Source organism: Triturus cristatus, chromosome 1_2, assembly GCF_964204655.1.
Source record: "Triturus cristatus chromosome 1_2, aTriCri1.1, whole genome shotgun sequence".
NCBI lineage: Eukaryota > Metazoa > Chordata > Amphibia > Caudata > Salamandridae > Triturus > Triturus cristatus.
The window spans coordinates 1,039,428,969-1,039,447,262 of NC_140580.1; positions in this window are offsets into that span (position 1 = coordinate 1,039,428,969).

Here is an 18,294-nt window from a genome sequence, read left to right on the forward strand (position 1 = left end):
CTCCGAGTGGGCGGTGGCTGCACCACCATCTGACAGCAGCCCTACATCTCGCACCGCCCCCTCCATTGGCATCAGCCGCCTCCCACGTGCTCGTGTCCCTTCCCAACGTGCCCGGTCACCACATGTCTCCTTCCTGCCAGGCACCGCACCCCCTGCCCCTGTCTCCACTGCTGCCGCCAATGCTGAGTCCGTGGACATCCAGCGGCACAGTTGCAGATTGGTCAGACTGCGATCCTTAATGTCCTCCATGGCCACAGCCAGGTCCTCAACAACATGGAGGCATACTTGGAGGGCATTCATTCATCGCAGGCTGACCAACGCAACTTGCTGAGGTCCATAGACTCCACACTGACTGCATCAGTGGGTCTCCTGCAGCGCTACGTCCCACCCCCTACCCCTGCCCCTTCCACACTTCCCACTCCCATGCCTGTCCCACATACACCCAGACGTAAGCATGCACCCACCACAACACACACAGGCACTACACCAGCAGGGAAGGTCCGCCGCACACCTCCTGACACGCACACACAGGGTGAAGTAGGCACACCCACTGGGTCGGGGGGCAAACGTGTGACACGCAGCCAGAGTGGGAGTCCGCATTCCACCCAATCCACTCCCTCCAAATCCCCTCCCCTCAGCTCTCCTGGCCAGATCTCCCCCAAAGACTCCTTCATGGCCGCTCTGTCCCTGAGCCCCACAGTGACACCACCCCGCAAGCGGTCAAGGACGTCCACGGTCAGGGTGCTTGAGTCCCCCCCCTGTCCACACCCTCCCCCAGTGGCACTGCGACCCATCCCTCTGACCCCCCCCCCTCCTTGGGGCCTGTGGTTCCTTCGGGTGCAGGGGAGTCCCTGGAGGACCTTGCCAAGGTGTGCAGCGCGCTCCTAGAATCCACCTTCGGCCCTGCCCCACCCCCTGTGGTGGAGTCCTCCATCCCTGCACCCACGTCGCCTACCCTTCGCCCTCCTGTCCCTGCGGTGCCTGTTCCTTCCCCCCAACATGATGCCCTCACCCCTGTGGAAGACAACGGCTTGTAACTGTGCAGGCAAGCTAGGGGACACGCATCCCACTGTGTCCCCCATCCAGCTGTGACTCCTGGACTGCCCTATGGGCTTTGTAAATATTGGACTTACTTCATACCAGTTTTTTGCTCATGCTGAATAAAGCTATTTATTTTTTTTCCCTTGGAACACTCCTGCTTTGCTGGCATTGCTGTTGGTGGGGCTGCTACATGGTTGTGGGTGTTGGTCATGTGTTGGGTGTGTGGGAAATGTAGTAGTGTGCTGCTAATGGGGGGACCCTGGGACCTGTGTGCCATCACACGGTGTCAGCTAGCTTTCTCCATTCATGTAAGCAGTTCCTGCATGTTGCAATTGTCCCAAGGTGTATTCCTTCCTCTGTGTACCCTGACTTCTTCCCTGCAGGGTGTCCCCTGACTTTAGCGCAGAGCTGTGTGTACATTAGCTGGGTGTGTGACGTAGTCCTTCACCTTTGCACATGCATGCTGAGCCATTCTCCACCTGCATCATTCGTGGCATCCTTGGTAGTCATCGTACTTGTGTATGTGGACTATTGACATGACTTCATGTGGACAAGTTTTCTTTTTGGCCCTATGCATGCGTATACTCCCAGCCTCGCACACATGTGGTACATGTACTGCAGGGTCTTTGTGCACCTGACTGACATTTGTGGGCATGGTATCTGTGGCTACTCCACCCTTTGCGTTCCATGGGCACTGCTGGGAGTGATAGGCACCCACCCCTCCTGTCTCTGGGCACTGCTGGGAGGACTCTGCACCCACCCCTCCTGTCTCAGGGCACTGCTGGGAGGACTCTGCACCCACCCCTCCTGTCTCAGGGCACTGCTGGGAGGACTCTGCACCCACCCCTCCTGTGTCTGGGCACTGCTGGGAGGACTCTGCACCCACCCCTCCTGTCTCTGGGCACTGCTGGGAGTGATAGGCTCCCACCCCTCCTGTCTCAGGGCACTGCTGGGGGGACTCTGCACCCACCCCTCCTGTCTCAGGGCACTGCTGGGAGGACTCTGCACCCACCCCTCCTGTCTCAGGGCACTGCTGGGAGGACTCTGCACCCACCCCTCTCATGTCTGGGCACTGCTGGGAGGACTCTGCACCCACCCCTCCTGTCTCAGGGCACTGCTGGGAGTGATAGACACCCACCCCTCCTGTCTCTGGGCACTGCTGGGAGGACTCTGCACCCACCCCTCCTGTCTCTGGGCACTGCTGGGAGGACTCTGCACACACCCCTCCTGTCTCAGGGCACTGCTGGGAGGACTCTGCACCCACCCCTCCTGTCTCAGGGCACTGCTGGGAGGACTCTGCACACAGCCCTCCTGTCTCAGGGCACTGCTGGGAGGACTCTGCACCCACCCCTCCTGTCTCAGGGCACTGCTGGGAGGACTCTGCACACACCCCTCCTGTCTCAGGGCACTGCTGGGAGGACTCTGCACCCACCCCTCCTGTCTCTGGGCACTGCTGGGAGGACTCTGCACCCACCCCTCTCATGTCTGGGCACTGCTGGGAGGACTCTGCACCCACCCCTCCTGTCTCAGGGCACTGCTGGGAGGACTCTGCACCCACCCCTCCTGTCTCAGGGCACTGCTGGGAGGACTCTGCACCCACCCCTCCTGTCTCAGGGCACTGCTGGGAGGACTCTGCACCCACCCCTCCTGTCTCAGGGCACTGCTGGGGGGAGTCTGCACCCACCCCTCCTGTCTCTGGGCACTGCTGGGAGTGATAGGCACCCACCCCTCCTGTCTCAGGGCACTGCTGGGAGTGATAGGCACCCACCCCTCCTGTCTCTGGGCACTGCTGGGAGGACTCTGCACCCACCCCTCCTATGTCTGGGCACTGCTGGGGAGACTCTGCACACACCCCTCCTGTGTCTGGGCACTGCTGGGAGGACTCTGCACACACCTCTCCTATTTCACAACATGTACGCTCATTACATACACGGATGTGGGTACGCTCCATGCATTCGAGGTGGGGGTACGTGTCGTACTTACACTGTTGGGGTGGGGGTACGCTCCATTCGTCCGCGGGTGGGGGTACGGGTCGTACTTACACTGTTGGGGTGGGGGGTAGGCTCCATACGTCCGCGGGTGGGGGTACGGGTCGTACTTACACTGTTGGTGTGGGGTGTAGGCTCCATGCACTCGAGGTGAGGGTACGTGTCGTACTTGCACTGTTGGGGGGGGTAAGCTCCATGAGGCCGCGCGTGGGGGTACGGGTCGTACTTACACTGTTGGGGTGGGGGTACGCTCCATACGTCCGCGGGTGGGGGTACGGGTCGTACTTACACTGTTGGGGTGGGGGGTACGCTCCATGCATTCGAGGTGAGGGTACGTGTCGTACTTACACTGTTGGGGTGGGGGTACGCTCCATTCGTCCGCGGGTGAGGGTACGGGTCGTACTTACACTGTTGGGGTGGGGGTACACTCCATTCATCCGCGGGTGAGGGTACGGGTCGTACTTACACTGTTGGGGTGGGGGTACGCTCCATACGTCCGCGGGTGAGGGTACGTGTCGTACTTGCACTGTTGGGGTGGGGGTACGCTCCATACGTCCGCGGGTGAGGGTACAGGTAGTACTTACACTGTTGGGGTGGGGGTACGCTCCATTCGTCCGCGGGTGAGGGTACGGGTCGTACTTACACTGTTGGGGTGGGGGTACGCTTCATACGTCCGCGGGTGAGGGTACGTGTCGTACTTGCACTGTTGGGGTAGGGGTACGCTCCATACGTCCGCGGGTGAGGGTACGTGTCGTACTTACACTGTTGGGGTGGGGGTACGCTCCATACATCCGCGGGTGAGGGTACGTGTCGTACTTGCACTGTTGGGGTGGGGGTACGCTCCATGAGTCCGCGGGTGGGGGTACGGGTCGTACTTACACTGTTGGGGTGGGGGGTACGATCCATACGTCCGCGGGTGGGGGTACGGTCCGTACATATCCGTCCCCACGCTATGTGATGCTTGTGCGGGCCGTCCCCAGGCCTTTGCCACGTGGGTACGAGCCGTCCCGCCATTGTTGGGGTGACGTCGGTGTGGGCGTGGTACGACTCGTACCCACGCTCTTAAGGCATGGGTACGGGACGTACCTGTCTGGTTGTGTTGCAGGTTCGCGTCGTCAAGGACTTCCGTTGTGGCGGTCGCTGGCTTGGCTGGACAAGGCCCCACCCCCTCGTAGTGACCAGGGCCTGGGAGTCAGGTATGTCCAGGGCATGTGTGCTGTGTGACTATGGTGGGGGTTTTGTGGCCTGCCCCTGGTCCTGCCCCCCCCCTTTCCCCCCTTTCCCCCCTCCCTTAGTTGTTCTGACCTTCTTCGGCGTCTGCGTCGTAACCTGTAGAGGAGGTCGACTGCTATGAGGGCCGGGATGACACATAGGTTCGGGTCCATGTCTGTCCGTCGCGTACGGGTACTCCTTGTTCACGTCGTCCTGTCTGTCCGTCGCGTACTGGTACTCCTTATTCGCGTCGTCCTGTGTGTCCGTCGCGTACTGGTACTCCTTGTTCACGTCGTCCTGTCTGTCTGTCGCGTACTGGTACTCCTTGTTCGCGTCGTCCTGATTTCCCGGCAGTTTTTAGCAGCCGGAAAATATTCACCGTGCGGGATGACGTCGGTGCGAATCGTAATTCCTGGTTCGTGAATGGCAGGCTGTGTGCGTCCCGACGTCAGTTCGGCGCTTTCCCGGATCGCATTTGTAGGTTTATTTTAGTCGGTCGGTGTTTTGTACAATTCGTACGGAAAAGGTGTTTCCGTCTGGATCGTAATTCCATGTTTGTATATTTACACGACCGGGTACGCGTCGGACGGGGAATATGCTCCGTCTGACGGTTCGTACCCGGTTTTTACCGGATCGTAATTGGCACCCAATTGTCCTCCCCTTTCATGATGTGTACAGCAAAATGATGTTGTGGTGCTGGTAGGGGCTTGTAAATATGCCCCATTATGCTTCATCATAATTGTGAATATGGTGAGGGCTCTATCTTGAGGTGTGGCATGGCATGACACCCATCACAACAACCATTGTCCACATCATTTATTATGAGTAGATCTGCCAAGTAAGACTTGTTAGCAATGCTAGGTGAAGCCACTTCTTGCGGCATGACATTGACTTGAACATTGAACCAAGTCCCTATCCCCATCCTGAAAGTAGGGAAATGTGAACTTCCAGCAAAAATGTTGTATTTGAGATATGAGAGATTGGCTAATTCACACATATCCTGTCATCTCACTGCCTATCAGGGACACAGACTCAACAGGACCCTTTTTCTAATGGCCTTCTGGATTAGTTTTGCTGTCTAGACTATTCATGCATTTTTGACATATCACAGGAAACACACATCTTTGTGACTTTAGTGCTTTTATTGACAAGTGATGTTCTGGAGTCAACAGGCTGACCCAGTTATTTAAAAAACAACCCGCACATTGTTGAAATGGCCGGTGGAGGGCCAGACAGAATCCTTTGGGGGAACATGTCCAGAGACATGTTGAGGAAGAGGCAAAGTTCAGTCAGGAGGTTGACTGGGGTGTCATTGGGGATCAATGGCCAAATTGGAAGTCCATTAAAAGTCCAAGGTAAATGTAGCAGAGTCAATATGAGGAAAGTGACAGATGATATTCCGACCATAATGCTAAGGACAAGGCTAGTCAGAAACTATCCATTTGAGACAGATGAATGCTAATGCTGCCTTCTTCTTATGGCTGAGGTGTCATCCACATTTACTCCTTTGATGTGTCATGTGCCTTCCCTGAGGATGATGGTGGATTTGCAGCAGCACTGGGAGGCACAGACGCAGCATTCATCCGTGCCAATAGATGAGGCATCACTGCAGTGATGTTGAGCTGCAGAGCTTGCAAGACTCCAGCAACGTCTCTATGGCAGGTTACCATGGCAGCCAAGTGGGCATCCTGCTTCCGATCCTGTCTCCATGATCTTTTGCATTTCCCCCAACTGTTTGGCCACATCGCTGGTGCCACTTTGAAAGGACAGTTGTTCTTGTCTCTGAGTAAGGACACCAGCAATGTCAGCCATGGAATGCTGAAGGGTGTGGAGCAGGCTGTGGGTGTCTCTGATGGCTTCTAGGTGGTCCCTAATGGAATTGAGGCACCCACGGTTCCCATCCAGTTTGGCCACCAGGCTATCCAACCCCACCTGCACCTACTCAACCATCTCACACTGGACTCCTATCGCACTCCATTAAAAATGCAACAGTGGGTCCTCAGAGTCCAGGTTGACAGCTGTGGTGCTAGGTGGGGCCTGCTGGATCTTTTGGGCGACAGGTGGAAAGGCAGCAAGCCTGCTGGATGCCCCTGCTTCCGGAGATGGGCTGCCTATGGCTTGGAGCAGCTCTTGGAGGGTGTCCTGGTCGAAGGTATGGATCTCTTCTTCATCTTCATCATTGAAGAGTGGGACAGGCTGCTGACCTGCTGGTGATGTTTCTTTCTCTGCAATGTAAAGGGCAGATACTGTTGTATGTGTATGTCCAGTTTGGGCAAGCATTTTATCAGTTGACAATCAGAGTGCATGACAATTCACATTCTCTGTTCCTTCATGCTACAGCTATTACACACAGCTTGGTAATTCATTGTGCAATGTCACTTATGTAACATTTAGGTTGTTCATAGGTCAGGACAGGTTCCCTGTATGCCAACAGTCATGGACATATTTCTATGCCCCTTCTGCACCTGTTACATAATCTGTTCAAAAGTTCTTTTGGATGCTGGTTGATTCACCTTATTGACAATGCAGATCTGATCTACTTCATGTGTCATAACACTGCATTGTGGATATGCCACCCTTACTCAGTCATGTTTGCGTATGGATAGGTCACTCGGTTTAGAGGCAGAGATTTGACTGCACCCCCATTGATGTTGGCACTGCCACCTATTTCCTGGTGTGGCATGATGAGGACACTCATGCACTTGAGCTCAAGGATACTGTGATGTCCACTTTGAGATGACAAGTAGATGTGCTTGACTTCCGTTACTCTGGGATGTGTCTAGGTGTTTCAAGGTGGCCAGCTCGCATTGACACAGGTCAGTCCCATTCATGGAGGTTGATGTGCAGGAAGGACCACCTTCCTGTTAACTGAAAATCATTCCCTATATCCAGACACCCTTGCACTATGGTGCAGTGTCAATGGTAAGATTATGCAGGCAGGAGAACATAGGAGTTTGAGCAGGCTTCTAACATTGGTGCATTGTTGCACTGCATATATTTTTTGTACCTCACAGCGATGGGAACATGGATGATACATACTGTTGTGCTCACGGTAATTTGATGCATTTGTCTCTGGAAGGATGTTTACAAACATTATTGTCTATGCATTTGTCCACTGCCACTGTTCACTTTACCTAAGGGCCAGTTTCCATGCATGTCAAACTCAGGCCCATCATGACAATGACATACTGCCCACTATACACCACAAGAAGATACTTTGAAGTTGGTGAATACATTTTGAGGAATTATGTCAAGTCAACGGGTAGCCAAATGACATGCTTTATTCCAAGATTGTGAATGAGGCTCATTTGCAAACTACACTTACCATGCAAGTGACAGGCAATGTGTGGTTGTAGGAGCATTGCAAAAACAACAGGTATGTTGTGTTTTTAGGGTTCACATTCCTACAATACTGAGGCCTTACACCGTCCTTTGAAATGCATATCCCTTTCACTCAGGGGTGCACAGCACCTTGGCCCACCAGAGTGTTGTTTCTTTACATCCTGGAATGTGCACATCATTGGCACAAGGTGCTTGTAATGACAGTGCACCTTTTGATGTGGCTAAAATGAGTGAGTCTATTTTAAAAGGTGCTCTTCTACAGTTTTTGATGTGGCTATTTGTGCTTAATTCAGCTACAGATGTTAAGCCATTTCAATTGCATATTTCCAAGGCACTGTTGCAACAGGACCCTCATCATTTTTAGGTTTACTGAGGAAAAGCATGCTTCATAATTTTTACAAGGCAGTGTTGACCCACCTGATGTGGATTGGCCAGATCCTTTGTAAAGGCAAAACACTTTCATTATGTAGCTGGGGTAATTTGTACAAACCTGTAAAGCAACTAACCCTGGGCGGTGAGCTCTGCTCCGCTCATGGAGTTTGAGGAGTTTTCCGCACTCTGCGTTACGGGGAGCTCGCGGAGTTCTGAAAAACTCCGCTCCGCGTAGCAGAGATTTTTTCCTCGCTTGCACTCATCAACGTCAAGTTGGCGATCGTGAGCGAGGAAATCCACCTTCCGGAGAGATTTTTCCTCGTTCACAATCGCCAACGTCAAGTTGGTGAGAGTGAGCATGGAAAATCAACCTCCAGGCGAGATTTCTCAACGTGGGCAGTCGGATATCTCATTGAGAGTGCTTGCGTCTGTTCGCAACAGTTCGCGTTGAGAAACCGTCCGTTTGTGTTGAGAAAGCTACCGCCCGAGTAAAAAATCTACTTGAGCGGCAAAAAGGAAGCAACGCCCGCTTGCCATTCGCAATGACCGCACAGTGCCGACGAACACCCGGGACCGAAAATCACTACAAACAGCACTTTCTCTAACTCACTCCGATGCTCGCGGAGTTCCGCAAAGCGTGGAGGAGGTTTTTTTGCACTTTGTGGAGTTCCGCATAGCAGAACGATGCGAACTCCACCCAGGCTTAAAAGTAATGCAGCATTATTCTTCTTGGTTTTGGCAGGGGGCTCAGCCACGTCTGTGAAGCGGTGCTCAGACTTATTTACTACATTAATTTGATGTATGGAATTCCGACATGCACATTAAATTGATGTAGATGACTAGCCCTAACGCAGACCCTCTTGCACCATTGTCCATGAGTGCCGGCTTTAGCGCTAGGCAACTACATTGATCAGCAGTGCATGTTGTGAAATGGGACTGAGCCATATTATTGGACATGCAGTGCAGTGCTGCGTTTGTGAAGGGGTTGTGGGCTACGTTGAGCCAAGTTGCCTGGCCGAAGACTCGGTGACTTTGGTGAATATTTACAGGCCCCTATTACCCCAGAGACATCACTTTGAGTGACTTTCCTGTGGTAATATGGGCTTCGCCTTATGTTCAATGCAGCGTTAAGCCTCTTTGCGCAGCTTAACACTGCCTTGTATATGAGGCAACCCTTCATGCTGTACTTAGCATAGAAGGGGAAGGAAATGGGTATTACAGTGAGCGTACCACCTCAGTACCCTTTATTTTTGGACAATGGGTCAATGCCAAAATTGAGGGCAGGGAAAATAGGGTCTTAAACAGACTAATCAGGTATAAAGTGGTTAATTACGTTTAGTTTTTGCTGTTTCCATGTGTGCTGCATTGTGCAGCACACATGGGTACAGCAAAGGGCCATTGCTTGTTTATGTCCAGGGAGGGAGACCTGCCTGCACATTTAAAATCTTCACCTCAACACAGACACCCATGCACTCTGGTGCAAGGTGCCTGCATTGGCGCTAGTCTGCTAAGATTTGCACCAGCGCAGGGGGAAGTGCTGGGCTGCATTATATTGTTGCAAATATGTTGCAGCCCTGCACTTCAGAGCTGGCAGAGTGTGGTGTTAAGCCAGGGAGGCTAACGCCACGCTACACCACTTCTCTAGTGTGTGCGCCCCTTTGCCTGTTGATGTAGGCCAGAGTTAGGGGACACATGAGTGGTCACTCATCAATATATATATATGCATGTGTGCTGTATTACAAGTCCCTGACCCCAGGTAACTTTCTATGTATTTGTTAATGGTGCCAACAGCTCATGGGATATGTGAAATTACCCTCAAGTACCTATTTATCTGGCATATACTCTGCAGACAGTGTGGGTGGGCACTGGGACATATTTAGATGGACAGAATCTACATTATTCGCCCACCCCCATGTCCCTGGCTGTTACTTACCTTGTTGCTGATGTGGCTGGTCATAGTCAGCACTATCCTGTCCCTGGACTCCAACTACTGACTCCTCGCAGATGACCACGGACACTTCCCACCTCCGGTCTGCAGTGATGCCTGTATATTGCTGGCAAGTTTCTGCTTCGTCTTGCGCTTGGCATCACACCAGCATTTCTTGCAGTCAGCCACCGTCCTCTTGACTTCTGCAACTGTATTCACCTGGTCATGATGGACTGCCAAATGGCATTTTCGGTCCCCAATGACACCCTGGAGCTAACAAAGAGCTGATGTTGATTATCCGTCATGTCTGCAATCAGGATCTCATTTTCCTCTTGACTGAATCTTGTTTTCCTCTTCCTCTTTCCCTGGGACTCCTGCTGATCATCCTGGCTGTTAGTGGCGTTAGGTGGGTTAACTGGGTCCAGCCTGCTCCATTTCACTTCCAGGTAGTGCAAATGATTATTATTATTTTTAATTTTGCAGACTTTTTGTGTTTTTCCCCCCACAAAATGTGAAAAAAGTGACGTGAGAATTGGCCAGCCGTCACATTTTTCCCGTTAGCGGTAAGATTTTTATCACTGTGGCGCTAGTGTTTGCGGCAACAATCACCACCGCAAACAGATCCTATCTCCATGTAGCAACATTGTAAATACGCCGGTACCATGACAATAATTTTCGGTGATATGCGACTGTAAGAAATTTGCAGCTAACTAACGCTAACACTAGTTATCAGCAATTCTTGTAAATATACCCCCATGGGTCTTGAGCAGGTCAGTTGGTGCTCCCTTCTGCCTTTATGCAGTAGGATAGACTATTAAAAGAAATGCAAGTTGGCCCATGATGATTTACACACATTAAATAGCAATTGTTGCTCCATAGCTTGGTAAAGTTTAAATGGACATATCTATAATTTATTTTGAATTGACATGAAGAGCTCTAACATATATTTGAAAAGGGACTTAGTAAATAAAAAATGTTGGGTAGCTTGGGTGGCCTCTCAAAATATTACGCCTAATAGTGTAGTAACATTTTTCTTAAATGGACATTCCAGCTGACAAATGATAACAGTTTTGGTTCAGCTTGGGCATGGGATGATTTTATAAACATTTTGGGGCAGATTTACAAGAAAGTGACGCATCTGTAAAGATGCGTCACTTTCCCTGCGCCACCCTGAGAAACCCTTGCGCCACTATGGATGCGCCGTATTTACAATACGGCGCACCATGGCACAAAAATTGACAGATGCGTCAGAAATTCTGACGCATCTGTTGACGCAAAAGGCACGCATTGCTGGAGTCGTGTCGCAAGCACGGCGCAACTCCAGCAATGCAGGGGGAGGCCTATCCTTATTGTGCTACGTCACTGCTTACACCTGCTTTAGCAGGCGTAAGAATTTGACGCAGTGGCATCCTAATAGTGGCACAGTGAAATCTTGTAGATTTCACTGCTTCACTTCGAAAAACGCTTTTTTGCGTGGGAACGCCGACCCTGCATACATTATACCTGACGCAGGTATAATGTGACGCAGGGCTTTACAACGTGACGCATCTCCCTAGATGCGTCACATTGTAAATGGGCCGCATTTTTACGCTGCTGCTGCGTCACAAAAAGTGACGCAACTGCAGCGCAAAAATGGCGCAAGGGGCTTGTTAATCTGCCCCATAGAGTATATTTCTAGAAGTATATTTGAGCTTCTGTGTACACAGTTTGGCTCAATTGCTTGCCTTTTTTATGAACACCCTTTGAATCATCGATGAATATCAAATGAAGCGGAATACAGTTAGAGGAGAACAAATTTAGTTCCTACAGTACAAAACAATTAGGGCACACTGTTTCTTTTTTAAGCACATAGGACCAGATGTAGGAAGCCAAATAGTGATCGCAAATGCCGAAATTCGCCTTTGCGATCGCAATTTGGCTTTGAATTTTTTTTTGCCCTGTTCAGAAGGTTTCAGTAGTTAGTATTAACCAAAGGGCATTACAATTTAATAAAGACATCCTGATCACTCTAGACAAAATTGCCCCCTTACACAAGGTTAAATCCAAGACTAGAGCCGCCCCTTGGTTTACCGATCAATTAAAAACCACTAAAAGCTGGTGCAGAATGGCCGAAAGACTATGGCGGAAAAGTAGAAGTCCTGACGATCGTGAAAGCTATAAAAACAGCATCACTCTTATGTGAACGAAATAAAACAGGCAAAAAAATCTTTTCTGCTGAAGCGGATTAGCACGGCAGAAAACTCATCAAGGGAACTTTTTCATATTTTAAAAGATTTTACTACTTTCACAAATCTGCCCACTATGCCTGTATCCCAAAACTGGACCGACTCGCAGTCGAAATTTTTTGAAGAAAAGATTATGATTCATAGGACATTTCCCTCCATATCTAATTATAGTCATCCTGAAGAACTGCCCTGTCTTTTATCGGACCCCTCAGGTTTTTTAGATACATTTATCGAATGTGACCATAAATCCATCACTTCAGTCATGTTAAAGATAAAATCAGGCTCTCCGGCCGATCCTTTTCCTGCAAAATTATTTTCTATAATGGTACCCACAGTTCTAGATGGCCTGATTGCGCTTTTTAATAAATCTCTTTCCGAAGCGGTCTTTCCTTCTGTTTGGAAGGTAGCTAGAGTTAGACCTATTCTAAAGAACCCGACAGCTGATCCTAAGGTTCTCCTGAATTATCGTCCCATTTCATTACTTCCCTACTTTGGGAAAATATTGGAGTCCATTGTAAATCAGCAACAGGTAAGCCATCTTGAGAGCCATGAACTTTTAGACCCCTCCCAATCTGGTTTTAGAGCAGCACACAGTACAGAAACGGCATTGGTTGAGGTCACTGACAATATCATATTAGCCCTAGATAAACACCAATCGGCTATCCTCGTCCTGCTCGATCTGTCTGCTGCCTTTGACACCAACTCCCATAAGATCCTTGGACGAAGGGTCTGGGAGGTGGGTGTCAGGGGGAATGCCCTTAAATGATTTATCAGCTATCTATCTGAACGCACAACTACCGTCCAGATGGGAAACTTTGTCTCCTGTGAAAGATCGGTAACGATGGGAGTCCCACAGGGCTCTATATTGAGCCCTACTCTTTTTAATCTTTATATGACCCCTTTGGCTGAGGTGATCAGATCACATGGCTTTGATGTCATATCCTACGCTGATGACACGCAGATTCTGATCACCTTAGGTCCCGACTCAAACGATACCAAACAACGTTTTAAAAACTGTCTTATCAATGTTGATAATTGGATGAGATCTAACCATCTCCAGCTGAATGGGGCCAAGTCGGAGATCATGCTTTTTGGCAAGGCTATCAACCATTGGTCACATGACTGGTGGCCTTCTAGGCTTGGCCCCTGCCCTGCAACAAAGAACACGGTCCGTAACTTGGGCTTTCACATGGATGATTGTCTATCCATGCGTAGCCATGTTAACCATGTCATTGGCACCTGTTTCGGTGTCATGCGTAGCCTTCGTAAGGTTTTTAGATGGCGCCCCATGGAGGCGCGTAAACCCCTGACACAAGGATTGATAATAAATAGAATGGACTATGGTAATGCCTTATTGCTGCCAATAAATGAAGATCTCACAAATAAACTTCAGGTTCTACAGAACACTGCTGCACGATTGGTTCTTGACCGTCCGTATAGATCCCCCTCTGCAGCTTGTCTTAATACTCTCCATTGGCTCCCGGTAAAAAAGAGAGCCTGTTTTAAAATATTATGTCTCACTCATAAACTCATGCACGGAACCGATCCAAAATATTGGCGAAAAAAGCTACAGTAGTATTACCCGTCCAGAACGTTACGCTCCAGTGATGCGGCATTGCTGACTCCGCTAAGAATTAACACTGTCAGGCAAGGAGGCCGTTCGTTCTCCTTTCTGGCACCATCGCTCTGGAACAAAATGCCTTTCCATCTTCGTAGCATACCAGAACATGGCAAATTCAGTAAAGAGTTGAAAACCTGGCTCTATGTTAATTAGATCTGGTCCGTCCACTTAAGCAGTCTGCAAGCGCCATGAGACTCATGTGAGTGATATGTGTGCGATGCAAATTCTCCTGATTTGATTTGATTTTGAGCAATGTAGGTCAGATTAAATCTACTCACAAAATAAGGAATAGCAAAAATTGCGATTCCCTAACTTGTGATTGCATTTAAGGGATCGCAAATTGCGATTCCTTAAATGCAATGTAAGTAGCACAAAAGTAAGTGCACTTTAGCCTTAAGGAATCGCTTATTGCCACTAACTTCAAGTTGGTGGTAATTAGCGATTTTCTTTAAAAAAGCACTTTTTTGCTTAGTTAAAAGTGCCATGTGGCACAAATTCATGCCCTTAGGGCATGTATGTGCGCCACATGTGCACACATGCACATTTCAGGGGTGCAGCAGGGTGTCCTTTTGAAACCCTTGCACCCTTGAAATTGCGCCCACAATTTTCGATTCTCTATTTGCGAATCGCAAATTGTGAATGTCTTCCCATTCATTCCTATGGGCCTCCTAGCCCATAGGAATGAATGGGTAGGTATTCCTTATTAGCGAATCTCAATTTGCGATTCGCTATTAAGGAAAATTAAGAAATCGCTGCTATTTTAGCGATTCCTACCTACATTCAATTTTGCGAGTCCTTAATAGCGAATCGGTAAAATTCGCTATTAAGGATTTGCAAAATTGATTTTAACTACATCTGGCCCATAGACTCTTCACATTGTTTACATGCATTCTGATGAACACATCATCTTTTTCAGCGCAGTTGTGTACTTTAATAAAAAGTCTCTAATAACACTAATTTAACTTTTTGATTCATGCAATGGCACTGCACTCAATTGATCATTGTTTCTGATTTAGATAAATATGAGTCACAAAATGTCATTTATAGCCCCAAAAACCCTATCCTAATAAAAGATCTATAACATAAAAGGTCGTACCATAGCTCCACATGCTAAATGATTGCTGCAGACACCTTGTAATAGGCATGCAGTCACAGCTGCAATTCCCAGAGAAAAAGCACAAGAGCTCACTCATCAAGAACTACTATTATTACTTGATTCTCGCAATGATATTGAGTGTTTTATACACATGCCAAACATTAAGGGGCTCTTTATGATGTCGGTCGGAAAGCCTCCAACTGACAGTAAAAAGCTTCCTGACCGCGTCGGAGCCCTTCTGAATGACTCGGTCGATTTACGGTGAGACTGTCATGACTCTGGCTCCGGGGCACCACACAAACCAGCACTCCCCCCTGACCTGCTCTGCATGAAGGTGAATGGGAGTGGAATGATGTTTAATCGAGTCACCCACCCGATTAGCGGAGAAGAAAGCACTGCCGATCCTGCTATGATCGCCACCGTAGCCTTTGACTTCCGGGTCATTCTGTGACGAAGCAGGTCAGATCTCCACTTCTGGGTCACACAATATTTACAGCCGGATTGTGGAACCAGACGCTGTTTCATTTCCAGTTCTGAACCGGAGCCTCGTTCGGCCACAGCTTGGCAGACAAGTCCCTCAGCACACCCTGTGAGGTCTGCCTACTCCCGGCCTCAACTATATTCTAAACCAGTGTGCAGGAGTGCCAAAGGGAGAAAACTTTAGCCCTTGGTAGTGCAGAAGCACTGAGACGAGTCCTGTACCATGTGGAAAGTGGTTACAGGAATCATTATTCCTGGCTAGCACAAAAGTGCAGTACTGTGTGCTGTACAGCATGGAAAGCGGTTACAGGAATCCTTATCCCTTGGTAGCGCAGAAGCGCTGAGACAGGCATTGCTCAGCAAACTCCCTCAATCTCCCCCTGTGGAGGACAGGCCGTGCAACACTATGACCCAGGAGTCTGATGGATTAGGGCCACAAGTTAATATTCCCTCTCCCTATAGACTGGAAAAGTGGACTCCCCTGGAACCAAGCTCCTTTGGCCACCTACTGGCAGGCATGAAATCAGGGTCCCCCGATGAGGTACTTCCTTCAACTGGATGCGTCCACACTTTCTATTTCTATGGACCTCCTGAACACCTCCTTATCAGAGGGTTTGTTCCTTGGGAATGGAAACATGCAATGGTCCTTCTTTTTCTTAAGAAAGCAAATGCCAACCCTACTAAGCCGCCCAATTTTTAACTCATCTCACTGCTACCGATTCTTTCCAAAATTTGGGAAAAACATGTAAATAGACAGTTGACCACTTTCGTGGAATCCCAGAACATCCTACATGCTTCTCAATCAGGTTTTAGAGCCAGTTTTTCTACTGAATCTACTCTCCTTGGAGGCACAGAAATGATAAGACTCAAACTGAACGCAGGCGAAACTGTGGACCATATTCTACTGCACCTTAGTGCCACTTTGGACACAGAGTCCCACTCCATCTTGTTGACAGCCTTGCAAGGGGCACACATAACCGGTGTAGCCCTACAGTGGATGGGTTCCTTTCTAGCCAATCGAACCTTTCAGGTTTTCTCGGCGGCAGCGAACTCTACGACCTTATCGTCTCCTTATGGAGTCCCTCAAGGTTCCGTGCTGAGCCCTCTACTATTTAATGTGTGTGTCTGTCCTCTGGCTGCCATGGTAGAAGAGGTGGGTCTCTCCCTTCTCTCGTATGCGGACGACACTCCGATCATTTTTTCCCTTTCCTCGGTCAAGGGATTGGAACCCTCAGTTCTTCGCTCAGGTCTATGCAAAGTTTCATCTTGGATGCACAATAATCTGCTCAACCTGAATGGCAAGACTGAGGTTATGATGTTAGGAAAGAATAAGGATCTGTGGGGCCCTCAACATTGGTACCCTGAACGGGGAGCGCTGCCTTCGCCCCCTCTCTATGTCCGTAACCTGGCTTGCATGATTGACGAGCATTTGTCTCTGAACCAGCAAGTTAAGCGGATTTCTGCTGTGTGCTTTACTATACTAAAATGGTTGAAAAAAGTCATATGGATGATCCCTCTCTCTACCCAGAAAATGGAACTCCATGCCCCAGGCTGGATTATGGCAATGTTCTGTATCCGGGTTTGAATAAAGTCTTACTTCAGAGACTCCAAGTAGTACAGAACGCGGCTGCCAGATTATTGTGTCGGATTATTGTGTCGGATGCCGAAGTTTTAATCAATTGCCAGCTTCCTTCACGGCCTTCATTGGCTGATGGTGGGGAATCGGATCAAATTCAAAGCCCTCTGCTACATGTTTAAAATCAAAACGGGAGTCGTCCCCTTATACCTACAAAAGTTAGTGCAGCATTACCAACCTCTACGACTCCTTCATTCTGCCCACCAGATGAAGTTCTCGGTCCCAAAATTTAAATTCTCCAGCATGGGCGATTGGTCTTTCTCCTATTTGGGTCCTACTTTGTGAAACTCGCTTTCCCTGTCCCTTCACAAGGTGACCAACTATGGTCTCTTCCGCAAAAGCTTGAAAACGTGGTTATTTACTTCCCGTTACCTTTAAGATCTTTGATCTGGCTGGGGCCAGGAAACCCTTTGGGGTAGCTGTGTGCCCAACAAATTTAAATAACATAACATAACATAACATATTCTGTACCACGCAAAAGGTGGTTACAGGAACCATTACTCATCGCAGCGCAAGGACGCTGAAGTGCACCGCCTAAACACTGCGCTGGAGCGCTTGTTGGTGCATTACATATAGCCGCCGCGTTGTGTATGTACATTTTTTTCTTTGTCTCCGCACTGGAGCGCATGTTTGTGTCTTTACGTTTGAGTTACCACGCAGGAGGGCTCATTTGTTTCCTTTACTGATGTTTACACTGGAGCGTTTATCTGGGCATTTACTCTATTGCACAAGAATCGTAAAAAGGCACAGCTCAAGACACCTCGCTGGGGCGTGGTCGTATGATGTCTTCTTTGATCGTCAGTGATGACTAACTGAGCATTATTGGTTATATTCCTGGACCAGTCCAAGACAACAAAGGTTAATATCCTTACTATTATTGAAGGGAATACATGCTTGTGTGTGCTGCAGGACATGTCTTGTATATGTATGTGATTCCCTCTCTTTCTTGATCTCTTAGTCTTTTCCCCGAAGTTGAGTATCCACTCTTGCCGATTGGGTTACATACCATTATTCTGCACCCAGGATTCCTTGTTTCAGGTAGTTACCACATATATGAGGAGGGCAAACCATGACAGGGCTTGTTTTACTGTTGCAGACTAGTGATATTGTCCTTCTCTTTTTTAGGTGACCTTCTACACACCAATCACAGACATCCCTATCATTGTTTGACCTGCTTCCCCCGCACCCCAACCTTTCTTCTCATATAGGCCTTAGTGTTTTGAGTAAAAGGTAAGGGGCAGTGGAGTTGGGACATATCATCACTGCAAGGTCTCACCGCAAGTCAAGGTAAGAAGTGTGGTGGTCTGACACCGCCTGCCCGATTACGATGTTTGCAGTCGGAACGTTCACAAGC